Below are 23798 nucleotides of genomic sequence, written 5' to 3' on the forward strand. Positions count from 1 at the left end.
GTTAGTTACTCTGCTCTTTGCCGTCTGCCGCTCTTTGCCGTCTATTAGCAGACGACAAAGAGGTGTGGCGTTAAGTTTTTTCTAAACGGGCAGGGCGGTGGGGTCCACCTCTCTCTTTGCCGTCAGCTGGCTGACGGCAAAGAGACGGCCAATGGCAAAGAGCTTCTTTGCCGTCCGCCATTTCTTTGCCGTCTGCTTTTCGGTAGCTGATGGCAAAGAGCTGCCAAATGGCAAAGTAGCTGATTCCAGTAGTGCAAGCAGGTAGGGACTAGGGAGTTTTTAACCAAACAGGGCCTTAGATTAACAACAGCTAAAGAGTTGCACTGGATAGTTGACGCACCATCACCATGTGCATCTACCGATGTACTAGGGTGATGCACAGTCCATTGCAACAAAGAACAAACAACCAAGGAGCATATTTGTATTGGTCCCAGTTTTGTTATCTTTAGACACCTTTCACTATGTGAGCGCAGCAAATCTAGTCCTGCTCAAACTCTACAACCTTTTCCCCCAAAACAAAAGTTCGTTACAGATGTGTGTATTGCGTTTGTCATTGTTTTCCCTTTTCGACCAACATAGGTGCTGGATAGCCAGTCTGTAGTAGTACTTCCCCCTTCCTTTCCTCTTTGAACCATGTCCTAGATTTATACTATACAACTTTCCCCACTACTTTCCCCCATTACTTTCCTCTTTGAACCACGTCTTAGATTCATGCGATACTACTTTCCCACTTCCTTCCCTCTTTGGAGCACGTCCTAGATTCATGCTATACAACTTTTCCCACTACTTTCCCCACATTCCTTTCCTCTTTAAACCATGTCCTAGATTCATGGTATACAACTTTCCCCACTACTTTCCTATTTGATCCAATACCTAGATTCGAGTGCACAAGCGGAAAAAGCCCACATGCATCTAGAGCAATGCATGTGGAATAAGTAAATTATACCTTAAGGTTCTTGGGGTGTGGTTTGATGGGCGACCTGAGGCTGTTCGGCCCACACTATGTACGACGGCGAAGAAGAAGGGGTCAGAGGCCCTCCCGCCCCGCCGCTGGGTGAAAGTGAACAGCTGCGCCGGTAGTGGATTCCCTCCCTTGCCAACGGCGACAGCATTAAGCCTCCTTCCCGTCCCGGTGGACGGATCCTGCCGGCTCTTTGACTAGCAGTGAGGGGGAAGAGAGAGGCCAACGAAGTCTTGTTTAGATCTGGAGAGGGTGAGAGAGTGTGAAGAGAGCAACTACAAGCGCTGAGAGAGAGAGGCCAACAAAGTCTTGTTTAGATCCGGCGAGGGTGAGAGAGTGTGAAGAGAGCAACTACAAGCGCTAAGAGAGAGGCCAATGAAGTCTTGTTTAGATTTGGAGAGGGTGAGAGAGTGTGAAGAGAGCAACTACAAGCGCTGAGGCTCCAGCGTGTATATATATATACTGGAGAGAGAGTGTGAAGAGTGCACACCCTAGAAAACAAGCACCGAGGCTGCAACTTATACGTGATGAGGTGATTATACGGTCACTACAAGATCATATAGCTCCGTATCCATCCATTTTGACCAGTCAAAGAATCCTCCTGGGACGAATTATGCTCAAGTGTAGTTATCGAACCCGAAACCTCAAGTTTGATGAGCGAACAGGCTAACCAGCTACACAACCCTCCCGTTATGTTCAACAAGAGGAAAATAACCTTTTAACGTTCCTGCATTCGTGTGACAAGCATTACGTTTTTTGTGTGTTGGAGTCATTGGGATTTAAATCATAATCGTGTCATGTGGCTTTGGTGGTAAGACTATGGGTTAATTATCCTTTTGCCCTCAGTGGTGTCTCTGTGCTCAGTTTTGCCCTTAGATGCGAATTGTGCTCAGTTTTGCCCCTAGTCCATGCACAACTACTATGACGAGGCCAAACGGCCATATTTGAGTCCATTCCGTCCGCCAGCATTAAGTTGTGGGTCCGGAGCTTACATGTGGGACCGCGTGGACGTGGGTCCGGAGCTGACATGTAGGCCCGTGCAACTAAATCCCCAAATCATTCATAGCTCACTCTGCCCATCCGCTTCCCCACCGGCCGGCTGACCTGCGCCGCCGCCAGCACTTGCGCCGCGGCCAGGACCTGCCCCACCACCAACTGCACGCCTACTCCACCTCTACCTTTATGCGCCTACGCTCCACGGCTGCATGCGATGCCCACCACCTTCCTGCGATGCCACGGGTGGGGTGCGCGCCACCTGCTCGACCCGCGGCGCGGCCTCCTTCCGTGCGCCTGGCCGGAGCGCTCAAAGGTGGGGGGCTGCTGGAGCTATTTGAACTAGGAGGAAGAACCCTAGGCCGAAATGGAGAGCAGCGGCGACCCCGGAGTATCTGGCGAGGCAGGCATCGGGCCGGAGATCCGCCGCATCCACGACTAGGTTCCCGAGGGGTAAGTCTTGCCTCCTATTTAGATTGAGCTTAGTTGTGCATTTGAACACTCGATTCGAGTAGGTTTTCCCAATTAGTGTGCTGCTATTTTTCGCCGGTTAGGATGGAGTTGCGGTTTGCTTTCTTGATGCACATTAGAAGGGACCGGTACACGTTCGATGCAAAGGATCAGAAGAAATACCAAGGAGGTTTTGATTATCGGTTGCCAATGGCTAGTAATTGGAGTTTCAGACAATTTAGGGAGGTAATTTGTAGCCAATATCCTTGGGGTTTGCTTGATGAAGTGGTATACACATACTATGATGGGGAAAAGAAATGGGTGACAGTTAGTAATGATGAAGAGCTAGCTACCATGTTTGTTAGGCATAAAGAGAAAGATAATTTTCATGTGAGGCTGCAAGTTGATGTGCTTGAGCAGGCATTTGGACCTAGGATGACGGGTGCAACATCTCGGGGAGAACCAAGTCGTCGTAATGGCATCTCTAGCCAGAACAGTTCAGTTAGTGCACGGCGACGTGGTCGCTCAAAAAGTGTGGGCAACAGCAATAGGGTCCCCCTTGAAGTGGAGCATGATGACTATGATTCTAGGGTTGATGAAGAGAAGCTATATTCTGATGTTATTCGGAATTTACGACGGGCACCTCGGGCTAATAACCAAGATGAGGCTCACAATGCAGTCCGTGTGGATGATGACGCGGTGGGTGAGGACGAAGACCTTGCAGCTGTTGAATGGGACCCTTTGAACCCTAATTTGGAAGAAGGTACAGTTTTTGCATCCATGAATGAGTGTAGAAATGCACTTGTGACATACTGCATCAAGGTAGAACGTACTTTCAAAGTTGACAAGAGCGATCAAGTACGTTACAGAGTGCACTGTCCGACTGAGGGTTGTCCATGGAGGCTACTCGCATCTAAAATGCGAAATAGTACTAATGTTCAGGTCAAAGTGAACCCTTTTAAGCACACATGCTAGGAATCAACCCTTAGGAACGATACAATCAGTAGAACCAAGTCAAGATGGGTGGCAGAAGAAGTAAAGAAGTGGATGAAAGAAAACCAGCAAGTGGGTCCAAAGTAATTGTAGAAGAACATCAAAGATAAATTCAAGATAGATTAACCATACATGAGGTTGTTCAATGGTAAACAACAGGCTATGGATTCTATGTATGGTAACTGGCAGGAAAGTTTTCAATTGTTTTATTCATTCAAAGGTGAAGTGGAGAGGACAAGCCCAGGTAGTATTGTAGATATTGATCACCACACCGTGGAGTACACATTCAGGGGAGTGACAAAGACCAAGGAATGCTTTAGGAGGGTTTTTGTCTGCTTTGAGGCTTGTCGCCGGGTTTTTTTGGCTGGTTGCAGGCCTTGTTTGGCTATTGATGCCACTTTTCTCATAGGGAGGTTTAAAGGACAGTTAGTATCTGCTTGTGCAGTTGATGCACACAGTTTTGTATTTCCAGTTGCCTACGGTGTGCTGGAGACAGAGTTTGAGGAGAGCTGGACTTGGTTTTTGCATAATCTGCGTCGGGATATTGCACATCCCAATGGGTTGGTCATTCATACAGATGCCTGCAAAGGTTTAGAAGTGGCCGTGGACAATGTGATCCCTGGAGTAGAGCATAGGGAATGCATGTGTCACGTTGCTGCAAATTTCATGAAGAAATTCAAAGGAAAGGTGTATACCGACAATTTATGGCCAGCATCTTTGACTTGCAGTGTGAAGAAGCACAACTACCACTTGAGGTAGTTATACATGAATCCCAAAGTGAAAGAATACTTGGAAACACACCACTCCAAGTTATGGGCTAGAAGCCAATTCAGTGAATTGAGCAAAGTTGACTATGTGCACAATAATCTAGCAGAGTCTTTCAACTCAACGATCCGGGAACTAAAGTGTCATTATGTGGTGGATTTGCTGGACAGGATAAGGATAGAATACATGCAGAAATTTCATTATCATGTAGGAATAGCCGAGGCAAAATTCATGGGCCACATTATCATCCCTGCCGTGATGAATGAGCTGATGCAGAAAACAACAGGCTTGGAAATGAACATGACTCTTTGCTCGGGTACCACAACAGAGATATCATATTTGGATAAAGAGAAGAGGGAATGGAGATATCAAGTGGATTTAGAAGCTAGAACTTGCAGTTGTAGGCAATGGAAGATAACTGGGTTGCCATGCATTCATGCCTTGTTTTTCATCACTTCTCTCCCAGGTCCAGCAGGGAACATTCAATAGTATGTGCATGATTTCTACTCTGTTGCAAGGTTCAAAGCCACATATGCTTATGCCTTGCCTGCTATGGAGGGAAAACAACAATGGGACATGGTGGACCCTGGATTCAAGCTTTGCGCTCTAGTTCTGAAAAGAGCAGCAGGTAGACCAAGGAAGAGTCGAATCAGACCTCACAGCGAAGGAGCTGGACTTGGAGCGAGGAAGCATAAGTGCACAAGATGTGGTGGGTCTGGTCATTTCGGTAAGTATTGTGATAACACAGTAGATCCAGCGTTCGGAGAGAGTTTTGATGAAGGCTTCGATGAAAATGATGGACAACAGCCGGTTGCATCAGATGAGGATTTTGATGAGGTTCGAAAAAATGATGGTCAACAGCCGCATGATTTTGATGATGATCCAAGTGAGGCTCCAAATAGTGATCATGGTGATCCAAGTGAGGCTCCAAATGATGACCATGGTGATCCAAGTGAGGCTCCAAATGATGATCATGGTGATCCAAGTGAGGCTCCAAATGATGATCTTGGTGATCCAAGTGAGGCTCCAAATGATGATCCAAGTGAGGCTCTAAATGGTGACCAACCTTCTGTTGTTGTGAGTTCTGCTAGGTATGTAAATCTTGCAAGGGTCAAATACTACTATACATTTATGGGTCACTTGACATGATCTCATTACCCTTTATGTTTTGCACAGCTCTATGATAGGTTTGAAGAAGACGCACAAGGTACCGACAACCAAGAGGAGAAGAGAAGAAGCAATGAGCACAAGGTGCACGAGGAGCAAAGTGATGGCAAGAAGCTCAAGGAACAGACAGAAGCCCGGATGCTATATGTGAATAATTATGAAACATTATGAATAATGTTGTATTTCTGTTGGATGATGTTAGAACTATGTTTGACATGATGGTTAAATCTGTTGGATGATGTTTGAATGAGCACATGGTTTTTCCTATTTTTGATTTTTTTGAATTTTGTTTTGCTCATTTGAATTCTGGTCAAACCTAACTTTGACCAAGATTTAAACAAGTCTAAAACATCAAAATGAAGAACTAAGCCTGGATCCTTCTTAGTCAATCCAAAATGAAGGTGTAGTGAGGTTTTTGAAATTTTCATGAAAAATGTGCTAAAATGAGGGTCCAAAGGTAGGGTAAACGGCCTCATCTCTAAGCAAGGTTTTTTTCGACCTTGTCTAAATCAGCCAAATAACTTTCCTAAACATATATTTTATATATACGGACTATGTGCGCTGGTTTTTCCATTTTTTGATTTTTTTTAAATTTGTTTTGCTCATTTGAATTCTGGTCAAACTTAACTTTGACCAAGATTTAAATAAGTGTAAAACATCAAAATGAAAAACTAAGCCTGGATCCTTCTTAGTCACTCTAAAATGAAGCTGTGGTGAGGTTTTTGAAATTTTCATGTTTATTTCCCCAAAACACTTCTCTTCACTTCATACAAAAGAGTTTGAGATACTCAAGATATCATACAAAACACATGAACTTATCGTTTAAATGTATGTAAACCTTGTTTATCAACTTAAATCGTTAGTATATGACATAAGAAGACTATGTGCGCTGGTTTTTTATTTTTCTGATTTTTATTTAATTTATTATGCTCATTTGAATTCTGGTCAAACTTAACTTTGACCAAGATTTAAATAAGTGTAAAGCATCAAAATGAAAAACTAAGCCTGGATCCTTCTTAGTCACTCTAAAACGAAGCTGTGGTGAGTTTTTTGAAATTTTCATGTTTATTTCCCCAAAACACTTCTCTTCACTTCATACAAAAGAGTTTGAGATACTCGAGATATCATACAATACACATGAACTTATCGTTTAAATGTATGTAAACCTTGTTTATCAACTTAAATCGTTAGTATATGACATAAGAAGACTATGTGCGCAGGTTTTTATTTTTCTGATTTTTATTTAATTTATTATGCTCATTTGAAATCTGGACAAACATAGCTTTGACTGCTCCAAACCCCTCCCAAACCCGGCTAACCCTAGCGCTGAACCAGGACCGTTCATCTAACCCTAGCGCTGAACAAGGTCCATCGATCTAACCCTTCTAGAAGGAATCTGTGAGGAGGAGGGGGGCGATCCGCGAGATGCAATCTGATTGGCTGGGAGATTCTTTTTTTTAAACAAATATTGGGCGCGCTGGATGGACCATTGGGCCGTCTCGTTGTCTGGGCCTGAGACCGCAGTAAATAGCCGTCTCAGCCTTTCCAGGCCTTGCATGCATGTATGGGAGGCGACGACGTGCATAGGCTGCGACGTGGGTTTGCATGCGCGGGAGGCTGCGACGTGCATGCATGCGAGTGAGGCGAGCGAGGCGTGCTAGGCGCACTAGGCTAGCGAGGCCAGCTAGGTGGTTCAACAAATCAGATGCACCATCCGGTCAAAGAGCTATGCAGTGATTCAAATGCATGCACGCGCCCCATGCATGCATCATTTTTGTGTAAAAATTTAAGAGTGCAAAGCGTAATGGATACACACACGCGTTCGGATTCACACACACACTGTTCTCACCCTTTCTCTCTTCTTCTCCCACCCGCATGCCTATAAATGGGGTGCCTATCTTCCTCTCCCACCCATAAGCCAGATACGATCCATTCTCTCCAACTTCAAACACCCAATCGACCGAGCCCTCCCCAAGCAAGACCATGCAGTTCAATGGGCCGACCTTCAGCCGTCCGCCTGTCATGCTGGAGCGGCGCTACCCACCAGGCATGCTCGTGGAGAGGGAGCTCCGCGTGTGGGCTTTTTCAAGGTGGAGGGGTTCCGTCGAACTCACCCGCGCCTTCCTCAGAGCCGGCTATGCCCACCTCCCACGGGGCTCGCCGAGGATGTTCACCCTCAATGAGGTTCGTGACCGCGGCGGCATCCTCCTACTGCTCACGGTCACCTTCACCAACCCGTTTGACGCGCGCGAGCTCCTCAGCCAAGTCTTTTGGTGCGGCTGCGAGGCCATCTTCTTCACCGTCTACAACATCTACACCAACTACGAGAACATCTTCCCCACTCCAGCCGGGATGCACTCCCTTCCCTACGACGACGAGGAGGAGGTGTGAAGATGAAGACGGTGTTGAAGGGGCGCGCGCGGCCAAACTGGAAGGAGGAGATCAAGATGAAGACTGTTTTGTTTTTTATTTGTTGCTTTTCTATGTCGTGTCGTGTCGTGTCATGTTTCGTCATGTGTCCGTGAACTGTCCGTGAACTTATTATTGTAATGGTACTTGTGTTGAATCTTATCTAAGTTATTTATTAGGGTTTATTATGTGTGTTAAAAAATGTCCGTGCCCAAGCATATAATTTCTTTCCTAAACCAAGTCATGAAGCTCGAGAACTTGTGGTTGTCATTCAAAAGAGGGGGTGAGAAGCCCTCCGTTTTATTCAAAAAAAAGTCATGAACTAACATGCAAATTTATTTCGTTTAAATCCTAAACCAAGTGCCACTCTAACACTAAACCAAGTGCCACTCTAACCAAAACCACATGGTAGTGCAAACATACGTTTTCAACCTTCCAACCCTCCAAAATTTCAGTGCAAAACAAAGGAAAACCACTCTCACGCGTGTGCAAACATTCATGGTCTAACATTTTTTTTTGACAAATTTCACAGTCTCACTATGTATACATTTCTTCCCTACCCATGTCAAACTCTTGCCATCTGTCCTAGCGGTTACCAGCGCAGCCCTAAACACTACAAATCCACGCGGTCTTGGGTTCGAGTCCCCAGCCGCAGCAATTTTTTGTGCATTTTTCCACCCTTCATTTTTTGACAAATTTCACAGTCTCACTATGTATACATTGCTTCCCTACCCATGTCAAACTCTTGCCATCTGTCCTAGCGGTTACTAGCGCAGCCCTAAACACCACAAACCCACGCGGTCTTGGGTTCGAGTCTCCAGCCGCACCAATTTTTTGTGCATTTTCCACCCTTCATTTTTTAGACAAATTAGTTTCTACTCAATGTAATGCCCTTAAAAATGTTCATTTACTTTGGCAGTAGGTGTAAACATCTACCAGAGCTGAGGCACATTTTCCATGACATTTTGGTCTTTGATTTAAATCACGGTGTATTTGAATTGGATTACTTAAATTGCTATTAAATATTTAACAGCTCCAAAAAATTTCTAACCTTAATTGTTTGGGTCTGGAATAATTCATTAGCTGCATTTCATTGATCAAAAGTTTCTGAATTATTCATTTCTTCTCCCTTTTTTCAACATATTTAAATGTTGGTCACTTCTTCTCTTTTTTTTCAACATTTAAACAACTTTGGCCAACATTTAAACTAGGTGAATTTGTCATACAATTTCAAGATTACAAATTCCTCCATAATTCATGCCTTTCCATACATTTTCAACATTACAACCAGTGCGATTACCATACCTACAAATGCCCAAAAGTATTTGCAAATGGGTATTGGTAGTGCTTGATCTTCAAGCTTCCTAACCTTATTCTTCAACATGCTAAGCTCAACAGCTAGCTCTCTGTCAGTGCGTGCTTCGCCCTCCATCTCTTCTTCCAGAGCTCGTGCTACGGCCACTGTGGTTTGGGGCAGCATGCGCAACCCTTCGCTATGCTCTTGTTGCAGTTCATTTATCAGTGTCTTGGCCAGAGCATCGACCCAAAGAAAGAAGCATGTCACCTGCATGAACACGGAACAGATCAACCGATTGCTCAAAGATCCCGACCACGAAAATGGTGCAATTGCCCCGATTCTTACCCCATTCTCGCTGCACACGTAGAACGGACGACTGTGGTTCCTCGGTGTGTGAGAAACGCTCCGATCAATGCTCGCCCGGCACCACGGATAGACAAAGACAGGCATCTCCACACGCGCCCGGCTCTGCATCCGCGAGGTGGCGCGGGAGCTTGCGGAAGACATGGAGCTCGGAGCCGAACGGGATCTCAATGCCGCCGCGCCCTCCACAGCTAGCTTCCCACTGCCGCGCCCTCCACAGCTAGCTTCCCACCACCTTCGTGCTCTCGCTCTCTCGCCGTGGTCAGCTTCGTGCTCTCTGTCGCCATGGTCATCGCCACTGTCGCCCGCTAATATAGCACACCTGCAACGGATCTATGCTCAATGGCTCTCTGCTGGGTCCCGCAAGCCACGCGTGCAATGGTCTGAATAAAATTGGCCGCCTCTGCTGCCTGGTCCCACCTGTAAGGGCCGAGTCAAAACGTTGACCTGACGGAGACGCCAAAGTTCACAGAATGAGTCGGTGCGCATGGACTAGGGGCAAAACTGAGCACAATTTGCATCTGAGGGCAAAACTGAGCAGATGGACACCACTAAGGGCAAAAGGATAATTAACCCTAAGACTATCCATAGTGGTGCAGAAATAATGCAGCCTTAGTCACCTTACCTCTCTCCAAGTAGTACGTTGGGTCCCACCAGTCAGAGGGTGAAACAAACAAATTAATAAGAAAAATTAAAAGCGCCAGTGGTGTATCTTACCTCACACATCTCGCTACTGCTCGGGAACACTGTCCAATTGATCCCTCTATTCGCTCACCTACTATTTTAAGTGAATCCTTATTATAACATGCACATAATTTTGGGCATTTGTATTCGACATAAGTTAGTGCGCCACCGAATCTCGTACTACTCCCTCTGTCTAGGTGTAATAAGTCACGTTAGAAGGTGGAGCGGGCCCAAGGTGCAAGTACATTGGAGGAGAAGGAGAAACTTGACCGGTCATTCCTCCAATCAAAACACTGATTTTTGTCTCTAAACGCAACAATTAATCCAAACAACTAAGAGATGCCGTTTTAGCTACCATGCAGGGCCACGTATTAACTCGCATGCAAGACGACTTTGATTTCTTGACTGATCAACCCGTAGTTGCGCTCCATGCATTGGGTTTCCGGGGGAGACAACAAGGCAGAGTAAGGAGCGTTTTGTTACATTGCTTAGGCTGGTCATAGTGGTGAGTACTACCTCCGTCCTGGTTTATTGGTCCCAATTGTATTCCGTGCCAAATTTTGACCAAAAAATTGACTAACAAAATGTTAATGCATGTCAACAAAAATTATATTGTTGGATTCGTATTTGATCATAGTTTTCAATGATATAATTTTTGATGACATGCATGGACATTTTGTTAGATATATTTATGGTCAAAATTTAGCACGGAATACAATGAGGACAAATAAACCAGGACGGAGGTATTAACTTGGACTACTCCCTCCGTCCACGTGTGTAAGTCATCTTACGAAAACCAAATAATGCAAAAACACTTATGCGCGGTGCATTAACTTCTACCGCGTTTCTTGTTTCTTCCCATATCAACCAATAAGAGACGAGGGGTGTGCATGATTTTAATGACTTGAGACTACTACCAAACACGACATGCAGTGGTTAGTTCATTGCATGCAATGCGTTTAATTAGCAAATAAACATTAATGTCTCTCGTTTTCCCCTCCTCCTTGGTCACGGTGCACAACCTAAGATGACTTACTCACCTAGACGGAGGGAGTACTAGTCTATGTTACTACTACGCGAAGTTTGCCGTCGGAAGCGAGACGATCTGGCTCTCCTAAGCTAGCAAGGTTTTTCTAGCCCACCCAAGCTAGCTGGCCCACAAAAGCTAACATATTTTAACAGTTCCAAACGCCTAACCTTGCCCGGCTATGCTATAAGCTGTTCTTGGATCCAAACTCTCCCTAAGTAACAACGCTCGCTAGCAACAAGGCCAGGAGGGGATTGAGATGCGAAGTTAATGGACGACGCCTAAACATTTTGGGAATATCTGATTTTCATAAGATGACTTAACACCTAGAAGGAGGGAGTACTACTCCTTAGTCCAGGTTTGACGGAATATTCGTCACCTCTTCTCTTCTTGTACGTACCCCATTTGTATCTCACTTCCTGTGGCTTCGCACTCGCACGATTTTCCTATTCTATGAAGCTGTGTGTGCGTGTGCGTCTCTCTATGTGTGTGTGTGTGTGTGTGTTTAACATCATGTGTGTGTTAGATAGAGCGACAGATCGACCTACTCCTACAGAGAGATGGTGTGTAGTGTACGATTTTAGCCGCGAGAGTCGGTGCATCCTCTCATTTCCGGGCGTCCGGTAGGGACAGGCGGACAACTGCCACGCCCGCTCCTGACCAGCCTGGCCCACCCAAAGCGCCTCCATCGCCCGCGCGTGCTTCCCGCCCGAAACGGTCAGCGCCGCTCCAAAGAATCGTTGCCGCATTCATGCCCGGGCAGAGCAGACGCGACCTCTCACTGGCGCCTACGTTGAAGGGAGAAGCGGATTCAAGAGTGATGGTTGCTTCGTCTGTCCAACTTATTGTTGTGTCTATGTGATTTGACGGCTCATTGGTCTTATTACTGATGTGGTAGGACTGCTCGATATCCCACGCTTTCGGTGAAAGGAGGTACTATTAGATTACAATTTTCTCCATTCTTACAGCGGAGGAGTGCAGGAGCAGTGAAAACACGCATGCTCAGTGATTACATGGCCCACCTCACACTATCACCATATTTTCTGGACACCATGCGACACCTAATTCTTTCCATAGTACTCCCTCCATTCCTAAATATAAGTCTTTGTAAAGATTCACCTAGGTGGACTACATACGGAACAAAATGAATGAATCTACACTTAAAATGCATCTATATATATCCGTATGTGGTTCATGGTGAAATCTCTACAAAGACTTATATTTAGCAATGGAGGAAGTACTAGTATAGTATGTACTGTAATTTGTCAGCGAGATAAATTTGTACAATGCTATGAAGCTTCCAGCTTCTGTTACATGTATCTTGCGTCCAAGGTTGCTCGGTGCAACATTTCATCAAATACAAAGGAGACTAACATGCATGCTATTGCATCTCAATGATTGATAGACCATAGCAAATATGTACTCCCTCCGTTCCAAAATAAGTGTCTCAACTTTATGCAAACTTTAGTACAAAGTTGTACTACTACTAAAGTTGACACTTATTTTGGAACAGAGACAGCTAAAGAAAAAAACGATCCATGCAGTCCCTAGCCCTTGAACCGTAAACCCTAACCAGGCTTCAATTTGCTGGCAACGTTCGAGCTTCCTAAGAAATGAAGTTTGCAACCTTTTGACCAACGGATCATTTTGTGCAGTTTTACCAAAATCAAGATGAGCATCCCTATGGCAAAGAAATTGAAGAAGCGTGATTAGAATAAGATTACTGTGACTAGTTGATGAGACATAAAATCGTCACCAATATAGTACATAGAAGCTAGTAGAGGTATGTGCGGGGCAAAGAAGTAGAGAAATATCCACATGGAGTGATGTGGGCAGCTGGAGCAGTGGTGCAAGGCGGCTCTAAAGGGAGTTGTACCTGAGGGATGTCGAGACGTAGCTCAACCTTGAGGAGGGCGGCGGGTGGCAGCAATTACCCACGTTGCTGTAGTGAGCAAGGGACGAAGGCAACCTCACCGGCTTTGTGAGAGAGAATGGTGGGGACCCCTGATCGAGACGTGCCGACAATGGGTTTTTGCCGTCGGCCACGACGACCGCATCTACACTAAGCATCCATCCCTTCCCCCTGCGGACGTGATCCACTAGGATGTTAGAGATGTGGCCACAGTCGTTTTGTGCAAGAGAGTGTGAATAGAGCAACGACCCCAGCAAGCAACCGTGTAGGCTGGCCCGTCCTGACTATGTATATAGTGGAGCGGTTTCCTTTCCTCTCCATATGAACCTATCATATTGCGTACGTGCCACTAAAGAAAAAAACTTTATTTATAAAGGACGCGGCACCTACTACTCGTTCTCCTATAACCTTGCGCTTGACATCTCCAAAACATTAACCATGCGATTGGCCCTATGCCTCTTCGGGAAGTCGAGCAATAATGGTACTACAGTATATATTAGTTCTGGCTATATGAGACCGAATGAATTGCTGCACATTCACCACATGGGCGAGGGTCGAGGGGCGAGGGAGAGTGCATACTATTACGTCTGTCTCAGGGGTGTTTGTTTCCAGGGACTTTTTAGTGTAGGAACTAGAAAAGGTCCCTATTAGTGACTTTTTAACCAAACAGGAGGGACTACTAGGGACTAAAACTTGCTTTTCGGGACTTAATGAAGAAGACTCTCAAGTAGAGTCTCTTTTGGGACTTTTCCAACTATCCGCGTTCCGGGAACGGGGGTCCCCAGACCTGCCTGCCTGCGGCCTGCAGCGTGGCTCAAGCAGTGGCCCAGTATGACCCGTCTACATCAACCCAAGCTCAAGACCCTCGCGAGGGGCCAAGCCTCACGGGGCGGATGATGCAAGGCTTCCTCAGGGGCGGAGTCACCAGGAAGGCTCACGAGGAGGCGGAGAGATCAAGGCAAGGAGTACCTCACGAGGTTCTCGTGACGCAAGCGATGACGATCGAGACCAGGCGGGTGCCAGCCGGGCGCCAGCCGGTGCAGTGTCCTTGTTTCCTCTTTGGTGCAAAGGGGGTAAGCGCAGGCGTGGGGTACCGAGGCATCAAGCAAAGGTTACCACATCGGTGCAATGACACCAAGACCAGCTGAGCGGCAGGACGGAGGTCACCATGGAGCCCAAGACGGCGTCATCACCAGTGCCTTTGCCAGTCGAAGACCAACTTTAGTCAGGATATCTTGTACTAGTTGTCCCCCTTCAAAATGGCTGTTGTTGGCTCCCTTCCCGCTCAATAATTGGGAAGAGGACCAGGGCCCCTATAAATAGGGACAGCCACCATAGTAGAAGGCATCGAGATCTCACCTAGAGCCAAGAGAGACAGAGCCGTTCCTCTCCAAGCACACCACCACAAGAACACTCCTCGCGAGGCTGTTCTTCCTCTGTACTGTTCATCATCAGCCCCAGAGGCAGTCCACCACACCACACACTGGATTAGGGTATTACACCACAACGGTGGCCCGAACTAGTATAAACCTTGTGTCCCTTGGGTTGTTCATCGTGTAGCTTAGATTCACGGCGAGGCTTTGGAACGTGAATCGGTAGGGAGAAGATCTTCGTGCGCACCCCAGAGTTCGAACCTTAAGGGTTTTCCCGGAACCCAATATCCGACATTTGGCGCACCAGGTACGGGTGCGCCGGAATCTTCCTTCCGCAGTTTTGCGTTCCGTTGCTTTGTCACATCCATGGAGGACGCTCGCCGAGCTCGCGCCGAGCGTCGGGCTGATCTCGCCGCCTGCATCGCCCAGACGGCTCCTGTCGGTGGGACTCCTCGTTGTTCTCCGTCGCCCGCCGCCAATGCCGCCACCGGCCCTACGGGGAACAAGTAGCAAGCGTCATTGCTGCATCCCTCGGTGCGGCGGGAAGGGCGCACCGCCACTCCGTCCCTAACTCTAGCTGGTTTGTCATCTCACGCTCATCGCGCTCCCACGGACGTGCAAGCCGTGTTGCTCCTGGCACATGAGCTCCTACACTACCGCCCCATCGACGACCTCTAAGAGGAGTGGCTCGCTCGCATCATCGAGCTCATCAGCGCCGCAGGGGGATCTCCTGCGCCGTCCCTCTCACTGCCTCGCCCTCCGTCCTGCATGGGTGATGCAGCTCAGGAGGTGCCTCCACCACCTCCTACCCAAGAAGGTGCCCTGGCTCCAAGGCGCGCGACCCCTGGACGGGACCCGCCGCGTCCAGCGCCCGCGCGATAAGAAAGGAGCTACAAAGTAATCCCTCGGCCCCAAGAAGGGGCTCGCGTGCTCCCTGCTCCAGCACGTCAAGACCGCATCCCCGCGCCAGCGCGTCAAGACCCCGTGTTGCCCCTGGCGGCGGCGCGCAGGAATATCCAAGAGCAAGCCCCGCGTCTACAAAGGGCTCTAGTGGCCACCGCAGGCTGCCACGCCTTCACCATCGAACTATGCAGTGTCGCCTGGCTGGGCAAATTCAAGCCAGATCTGCCTCCTAGCTACGATGACACTACCGACCCCGTGGAGTACCTGCAGCTCTACGAGCTGGTCATCGAAGCGGCCAACGGAGACGAAAAGGTCATGGCGAACTGGTTTCTCATGGCGCTCAAGGATGGTTCCGGAACCTGGCTCCTGAACCTGCCTCCTGTCTCGATCTCCTCTTGGGATGAGATGCGCAGCCGCTTCATCGCCAACTTCCAGGGCACTCGCGACCATCTTCCAGCCGCTGAGGAGGGGCGTATCTCCCTCCTCGAGCTTCCAGCCGCTGACCCATAAGAGAAGTAAGCCAAGGCCAAGGATGTGAAGCGCAAAGGAGGAGTTGTGCTCGCAGCAGAACCAGACACGAAGCGCAGTAGGGACAAGCCTGAGTCGTCCAAGGGCATCCGATTCTGCGCCTACCACATCCTCTACACCCACAACACCAACGAATGCCAGGAGCTCAGAGTCATTTGAGAAGGACACATCGGTCGACGCCCCTAGCGCAACGACCAGGGCTACGACTGAGCAGGAGGAAGAGGTGGAGGATGATGGGACGACGGAGGCCCTCGCCAGGAGTGGCATGACCGACCTAGCAAGGATCACTGGCAGGACTAGCCTCGCAAGGGGGCTTGGAGGGATCAGCCTTACGAGGATCGCCTGCAGGGCAATGCAGGCCTTCCTCCTCTGCCACCACCGCTAAGAAGGAATGACTACCACCGCTAGGACGAGGGTGCTGGGGGCTTCGAGGAGCCACGTGCTATCGCTTGCATCTTGGGCGGCTCCCAGGCCCCAGCCTCTCAGCGCATCTTGAAGCAATTTTCTCGCGAGGTGAATGCAGTCCTCCCCAAGCTCGAGGCCTCGCGCCCTCTCAGGTGGTCCATGTTGGGGAACGTAGTAATTTCAAAAATTTCCTACGCACACGCAAGATCATGGTGATGCATAGCAACGAGAGGGGAGAAGTGTAATCTACATACCCTTGTAGACCGTAAGAGGAAGCGTTAGCACAACGCGGTTGATGTAGTCGTACGTCTTCATGGCCCAACCGATCAAGCACCGAAACTACGGCACCTCCGAGTTCTAGCACACGTTCAGCTCAATGACGTCCCTCGAACTCCGATCCAGCCGAGTGTCGAGGGAGAGTTCCGTCAGCACGACGGTGTGGTGACGATCTTGATGTTCTACCGTCGCAGGGCTTCGCCTAAGCACCGCTACGATATTATCGAGGTGGACTATGGTGGAGGGGGGCACCGCACACGGCTAAGAGATCCAAGGGATCAATTGTTGTGTCTTTGGTGCTAGCCCTGCCCCTCTATTTATATGTTGAGTCCCGGGGTCGAAACTTGGAGCAAAAGCCTCCTCAAAGTCGGTTTTGCCCGAAAGACAAGAGTCCCACTCGGACTCCAGGACCAAACGCCACAATCCTTGGCGTCTGGCGCAGACGCCATGGGCCTCGGCGTCTAGCCCAGGGCCAGACGCCAGGGTCTCCGGCGTTTGGCCCCCTGGCCTCCGCAAAACTCCTTTTGCACCGACCAAAAGCCTCATGGGCTTGACCCCTTGGCCTAACCATATCATCCAATATATGAATCTTTACGTCTCGACCATTTCGAGACTCCTCGTCATGTCCCCGATCTCATACCGGACTCCGAACTCCTTCGGTACATCAAAACATGTAAACTCATAATATAACTGTCATCGAAACCTTAAGCATGCGGACCCTACGGGTTCGAGAACAATGTAGACATGACCGAAACACGTTTCCAGTCAATAACCAATAGCGGAACCTGGATGCTCATATTGGCTCCCACATATTCTACGAAGATCTTTATCGGCCAGACCGCATAACAACATACGTTGTTCCCTTTGTCATCGGTATGTTACTTTCCCGAGATTCGATGGTCGGTATCCAATACCTAGTTCAATCTCATTACCGGCAAGTCTCTTTAGTCGTTCCGTAATACATCATCTCACAACTAACTCATTAGTTGTAATGCTTGCAAGGCTTAAGTGATGTGTATTACCGAGAGGGCCTAGAGATACCTCTCCGACAATCGGAGTGACAAAACCTAATCTCGAAATACGCCAACCCAACATGTACCTTTGGAGACACCTGTAGTACTCCTTTATAATCACCCAGTTACGTTGTGACATTTGGTAGCACCCAAAGTGTTCCTCCGGTAAACAGGAGTTGCATAATCTCATAGTTACAGGAACATGTATAAGTCATGAAGAAAGCAATAGAAAAATACTTAAACGATCAAGTGCTAAGCTAATGGAATGGGTCAAGTCAATCACATCAATCTCCTAATGATGTGATCCCGTTAATCAAATAACAACTCTTTGTCCATGGTTAGGAAACATAACCATCTTTGATTAACGAGCTAGTCAAGTAGAGGCATACTAGTGACACTCTGTTTGTCTATGTATTCACACATGTATTATGTTTCCGGTTAATACAATTCTAGCATGAATAATAAACATTTATCATGATATAAGGAAATAAATAATAACTTTATTATTGCCTCTAGGGCATATTTCCTTCAGTCTCCCACTTGCACCAGAGTTAATAATCTAGATCACATCGCCATGTGATTTAACATCAATAGTTCACATCACCATGTGATTAACACCCATTGTTCACATTGTCATGTGACCAACACCCAAAGGGTTTACTAGAGTCAATAATCTAGTTCACATTGCTATGTGATTAACACCCAAAGAGTACTAAGGTGTGATCATGTTTTTCTTGTGAGAGAAGTTTAGTCAACAGGTCTGCCACATTCAGATCCATATGTATTTTGCAAATCTCTATGTCAACAATGCTCTGCACGGAGCTACTATAGCTAATTGCTCCTACTTTCAATATGTATCTAGATCAAGACTTAGAGTCATCTAGATCTATGTCAAAACTTGCATCGACGTAACCTTTTACGATGAACCTTTTTTTTCCACCTCCATAATCGAGAAATATTTCCTTATTCCACTAAGGATAATTTTGACCGTTGTCCAGTGATCTACTCTTAGATCACTATTGTACTCCCTTGCTTAACACAGTGTAGGGTATACAATAGATCTGGTACTCAGCATGGCATACTTTATAGAACCTATGACTGAGGCATAGGGAATGACTTTCATTCTCTTTCTATCTTATGCCGTGGTCGAGTTTTGAGTCTTACTCAATTTCACACCTTGTAACACAGGCAAGAACTCTTTCTTTGACTGTTCCATTTTGAGCTACTTCAAAATCTTGTCAAGGTATGTACTTATTGAAAAACTTATCAAGCGTCTTGATCTATCTCTATAGATCTTGATGCTCAATATGTAAGCAGCTTCTCCGAGGTCTTTCTTTGAAAAAACTCCTTTCAAACACTCCTTTATGCTTATCAGAAATGCTGTAGTGCTCCCACTCACTTTCTTGTAAATACAGGCTTCACCGCAAGTTTGTATAAAACTATATGCTTTGATCAACTCATCAAAGCATATATTCCAACTCCGAGATGCTTGCACCAGTCCATAGATGGATCGCTGGAGTTTGTACATTTTGTTAACACCTTTAGGATTGACAAAACCTTCTGGCTGCATCATATACAACTCTTTTTTAATAAATCCATTAAGGATTGCAGTTTTGTTATCCATTTGCCAGATTTCATAAAATGTGGCAATTGCTAACATGATTCGGACAGACTTTAAGCATCGATACGAGTGAGAAAATCTCATCGTAGTCAACACCTTGAACTTTGTCAAAAACCTTTTTCGACAAGTTTAGCTTTGTAGATAGTAACACTACTATCAGTGTCTGTCTTCCTCTTAAAAATCCATTTAATCTCAATGGCTTGCTGATCATCGGGCAAGTCAACCAAAGTCCATACTTTGTTCTCATACATGGATCCCATCTCAGATTTCATGGCCTCAAGCCATTTTGCGGAATCTGGGCTCACCATCGCTTCTTCATAGTTCGTAGGTTCATCATGATCTAGTAGCATGTCTTCCAGAACAGGATTGCCGTACCACTCTGGTGCGGATCTTACTCTGGCTTACCTACGAGATTCGGCAGTAACTTGATCTGAAGTTACATGATCATCATCATTAGCTTCCTCACTAATTGGTGTAGTAGTCACAGGAACAGATTTCTGTGATGAACTACTTTCCAATAAGGGAGAAGGTACAATTACCTTATGAAGTTCTACTTTCCTCCCACTCACTTCTTTCTAGAGAAACTCCTTTCTCTAGAAAGGATCCATTCTTAGCAACGAATGTCTTGCCTTCGAATCTGTGATAGAAGGTGTACCCAACTTTCTCCTTTGGGTATCCTATGAAGACACATTTCTCCGATTTGGGTTTGAGCTTATCTGGATGAAACTTTTTCACATAAGCATCACAACTCCAAACTTTAAGAAACAACAACTTTGGTTTCTTGCCAAACCACAGTTCATATTGTGTCGTCTCAACGGACTTAGGTGGTGCCCCTTTTTAACGTGAATGCAGCTGTCTTTAATGCATGACCCCAAAACGATAGTGGTAAATCGGTAAGAAACATCATAGATTGTACAATATCCAATAAAGTACGGTTATGACGTTCGGACACACCATTACGCTGTGGTGTTCCGGGCGGCGTGAGTTGCGAAACTATTCCGCATTGTTTCAAATGTATACCAAACTCGTAACTCAAATATTCTCCTCCACGATCAGATCGTAGAAATTTTATTTTCTTGTTACGATGATTTTCAACTTCACTCTGAAATTCTTTGAACTTTTCAAACGTTTCAAACTTATGTTTCATTAAGTAGATATACCCATATCTGCTCAAATCATCTCTGAAGGTCAGAAAATAATGATACTTGCCGCGAGCCTCAACACTCATCGGATCGCATACATCAGTATGTATTATTTCCAATAAGTCAGTTGCTCGCTCTATTGTTCCGGAGAACGGAGTCTTTAGTCATCTTGCCCATAAGGCATGGTTCGCAAGCATCAAGTGATTCATAATCAAGTGATTCCAAAATCCCATCAGCATGGAGTTTCTTCATGCGCTTTACACCAATATGACCTAAACTGCAGTGCCACAAATAAGTTGCACTATCATTATTAACTTTGCATCTTTTGGTTTCAATATTATGAATATGTGTATCACTACGATCGAGATCCAACGAACCATTTTCATTGGGTGTGTAACCATATAAGGTTTTATTCATGTAAACAGAACAACAATTTATTCTCTTACTTAAATGAATAACCGCATTGCAGTAAACATGATCAAATCATATTCATGCCCAACGTAAACACCAAATAACACTTATTTAGTTTCAACACTAATCCCGAAAGTATAGGGAGTGTGCGATGATGATCATATCAATCTTGGAACCACTTCCCACACTCATCGTCACTTCACCCTCAACTAGTTTCTGTTTATTCTGTAACTCCTGTTTCGAGTTACTAATCTTAGCAACCGAACAAGTATCAAATACTCAGGGGCTACTATAAACACTAGTAAGGCACACATCAATAACCTGTATATCAAATATACCCTTATTCACTTTGCCATCCTTCTTATCCACCAAATCTTCAGGGCATTTCCGCTTCCAGTGACCATTTCCTTTGAAGTGTAAGCACTCAGTTTCAGGCTTTGGTTCAGCTTTGGGCTTCTTCGTGGGAGCGACAACTTGCTTGTCATTCTACTTGAAGTTCCCTTTCTTTCCCTTTGCCCTTTTCTTGAAACTAGTGGTCTTGTCAATCATCAACACTTGATGCTCTTTTCTTGATTTCTACCTTCGTCGATTTCAGCATCACGAAGAGCTTGGGAATTACTTTCGTCATCCCTTGCATATTATAGTTCATCACGAAGTTCTACTAACTTGGTGATGGTGACTAGAGAATTCTGCCAATCACTATCTTATCTGGAAGATTAACTCCCACTTGATTCAAGCGATTGAAGTACCCAGACAATCTGAGCACATGCTCACTAGTTGAGCGATTCTCCTCCATCTTTTAGCTATAGAACTTGTTGGAGACTTCATATCTCTCAACTTGGGTATTTTCTTGAAGTATTAACTTCAACTCCTGGAACATCTCATATGGTCCATGATGTTCAAAACATCTTTGAAGTCCCGATTCTAAGCCATTAAGCATGGTGCACTAAACTATCAAGTAGTCATCATATTGAGCTAGCCAAACGTTCATAACGTCTGCATCTGCTCCTGCAATAGGTCTGTCACCTAGCGGTGCATTAAGGACATAATTCTTCTGTGCAGCAATGAGGATAAACCTCAGATCACGGATCCAATCCGCATCATTGCTACTAACATTTTTCAACACAATTTTCTCTAGGAACATATCAAAATAAACATATGAAAGCAACAACGCAAGCTATTGATCTACATCATAATTTGCAAAATACTACCAGGACTAAGTTCATGATAAATTTAAGTTCAATTAATCATATTACTTAAGAACTCCCACTTAGAAAGACATCCCTCTAATCCTCTAAGTGATCACGTGATCCAAATCAACTAAACCATAACCGATCATCATGTGAAATGGAGTAGCTTTCAATGGTGAACATCCTTATGTTGATCATATCTACTATATGATTCACGCTCGACCTTTCGGTCTCCGTGTTCCGAGGCCATATCTGCATATGCTAGGCTCGTCAAGTTTAACCTGAGTATTCCGCATGTGCAAAAACTGGTTTGCACCCATTGTAGATGGACGTAGAGCTTATCACACCCGATCATCACGTGGTGTCTGGGCACGACGAACTTTGGCAACAGTGCATACTCAGGGAGAACACTTCTTGATAATTAGTGAGAGATCATCTTAAAATGCTACCGTCAATCAAAGCAAGAATAAGATGTATAATAGATAAACATCATATGCAATCAAAAATATGTGACATGATATGGCCATGATCATCTTGCGCCTTTGATCTCCATCTCCAAAACACTGTCATGATCTCTATCGTTACCGGCACAACACCACGATCTTCATCATCTTGATCTATATCAATGTGTCGTCACATGGTCGTCTCGCCAACTATTGCTCTTGCAACTATTGCTATTGCATAGCGATAAAGTAAAGCAATTATTTGGCACTTGCATCTTATGCAACAAAGAGACAACCATAGGGTTACTGCCAGTTGCCGATAACTTCAACAAAACATGATCATCTTATACAACAACTTATATCTCATCACGTCTTGACCATATCACATCACAACATGCCCTGCAAAAACAAGTTAGACGTCCTCTACTTTGTTGTTGCAAGTTTTACGTGGCTGCTACGGGCTGAGCAAGAACCGTTCTTACCTACGCATCAAAACCACAATGATAGTTTGTCAAGTTGGTGCTGTTTTAACCTTCGTAAGGACCGGGCGTAGCCACACTCGGTTCAACTAAAGTTGGAGAAACTGACACCCGCCAGCCACCTGTGTGCAAAGCACGTCGGTAGAACCAGTCTCGCGTAAGCGTACGCGTAATGTCGGTCCGGGCTGCTTCATCCAACAATACCGCCGAACCAAAGTATGACATGCTGGTAAGCAGTATGACTTATATCGCCCACAACTCACTTGTGTTCTACTCGTGCATATAACATCAACACATAAAACCTAGGCTCGGATGCCACTGTTGGGGAACGTAGTAATTTCAAAAATTTCCTACGCACACACAAGATCATGGTGATGCATAGCAACGAGAGGGGTGAGTGTAATCTACATACCCTTGTAGACCGTAAGCGGAAGCGTTAGCACAACGCGGTTGATGTAGTCGTACGTCTTCATGGCCCGACCGATCAAGCACCGAAACTACGGCACCTCCGAGTTCTAGCACACATTCAGCTCGATGACGTCCCTCGAACTCCGATCCAGCCGAGTGTCGAGGGAGAGTTCCGTCAGCACGACGGCATGGTGACGATCTTGATGTTCTACCGTCGCAGGGCTTCGCCTAAGCACCGCTACGATATTATTGAGGTGGACTATGGTGGAGGGGGGCACCACACACGGCTAAGAGATCCAAGGGATCAATTGTTGTGTCTTTGGTGCTAGCCCTGCCCCTCTATTTATATGTTGAGCCCCGGGGTCAAAACTTGGAGCAAAAGCCTCCTCAAAGTCGGTTTTGCCCGAAAGGCAAGAGTCCCACTCGGAATCCAGGACCAAACGCCACAATCCTTGGCGTCTGGCCTAGACGCCATGGGCCTCGGCGTCTGGCCCAGGGCCAGATGCCAGGGTCTCCGGCGTTTGGCCCCCTGGCCTCCGCAAAACTCCTTTTGCACCGACCTAAAGCCTCATGGGCTTGACCCCT

Source organism: Triticum aestivum, chromosome 3B (assembly GCF_018294505.1).
Source record: "Triticum aestivum cultivar Chinese Spring chromosome 3B, IWGSC CS RefSeq v2.1, whole genome shotgun sequence".
Taxonomy (NCBI): domain Eukaryota; kingdom Viridiplantae; phylum Streptophyta; class Magnoliopsida; order Poales; family Poaceae; genus Triticum; species Triticum aestivum.